Raw genomic sequence first — 1,202 nt, forward strand, 5'->3', positions numbered from 1 at the left:
GTATAGTACTGGTTATATAGTACTAAAACTGGGATACCAGTTTCCTAAGAATCCTGAGCAGATGAAAATGTTGGTGGGCAATATATGTCCCATGGGTCACAAATGGGTTAAAGAAACCATCAATGACCACATTCAGCATTAGATAAGTTGAACAAGGGGACCTCTATGATCACTTGCAACAATGAGATTCTAGGCCATAGCATTTTCACCCCTGAACTGTGAGCCAATTTTTTAAGTTTCAGATATAAAATGAAAACTGGAAGATGGGTTAAAGTCTTACTGAATAATTTCCTTGAACTTTGGGTGTGAAGATTCAAAATTAATGACTCAGTTTTTTTAAATGAACAGTACGTTTCATTCAACCCTCTGGGTCTCAAGGGAGAGGTTAATTGGGGCCCATAAATTGGAAGAAATTACTTAAGGAGTTGATGAATGTTTGAAGAAAGGGGGGCCCAAAGTGGACACATTCTGCTGATTTCTAAAAGGAGGATTTAATTAAAATCAATGGCTTAACCCCACTGTAAACAGCCAGATCAATGCACGTGTGAGAAGAAGAAAATGAGGCCACAGCCAGCATGACTTCAAGAAGACTCGGTATTTGTCAAAACATTATTTGTCACCTTCAGGGATGTGAGAGTATGGAGGAAAAATCAAACATCATTTTCAAGGATAGATTTTCCTGTGTGTGGGAAAGGGGAACACCAGGCCCTAGTCAGCCAGAGCTAAGTAAATTATCCTCCTGGGTTAACCTGCTGTCAGCCTGGACTGCAGAGCACAAATGTTTCCTGTGAGTTTTCGACAATTTGCATGAGCCATGGTATGGGTCCACGGAACAGATGGGGAGGCCCACACTGCTGACTTGGTGCCAGCACAGTGAAGTCCTAATTAGTCACCAGTGAGCCCTCAGCATTGCAGATTCCCATAGTGGTGTGTACAACCCCAGACTTCCCCCACAATCCTACTGCCTCCACCACAGCCTTGGCAGCTGGCCACCTCCCAAACAAGAGAGTCCCACCTTCACCAGGAACTCAGGAGAGCGCCCCACTCTCAGCAGGGATGGGACTGAGAAAATGAGCCCCAACCTGCGGCAGGTTCTGCCTTCTCATCTTTCCCATAGAGCCCCAGAACTCCCCCTCCTAGTTCCCATCACTCCCACCCACCCCTCCAAACTCAGGGCACTCTTCCAAGTTAGCCCTGCTTTC

Source organism: Orycteropus afer, unplaced genomic scaffold, assembly GCF_000298275.1.
Source record: "Orycteropus afer afer isolate SDZICR_OR568_19922 unplaced genomic scaffold, OryAfe1.0 scaffold00038, whole genome shotgun sequence".
NCBI lineage: Eukaryota > Metazoa > Chordata > Mammalia > Tubulidentata > Orycteropodidae > Orycteropus > Orycteropus afer.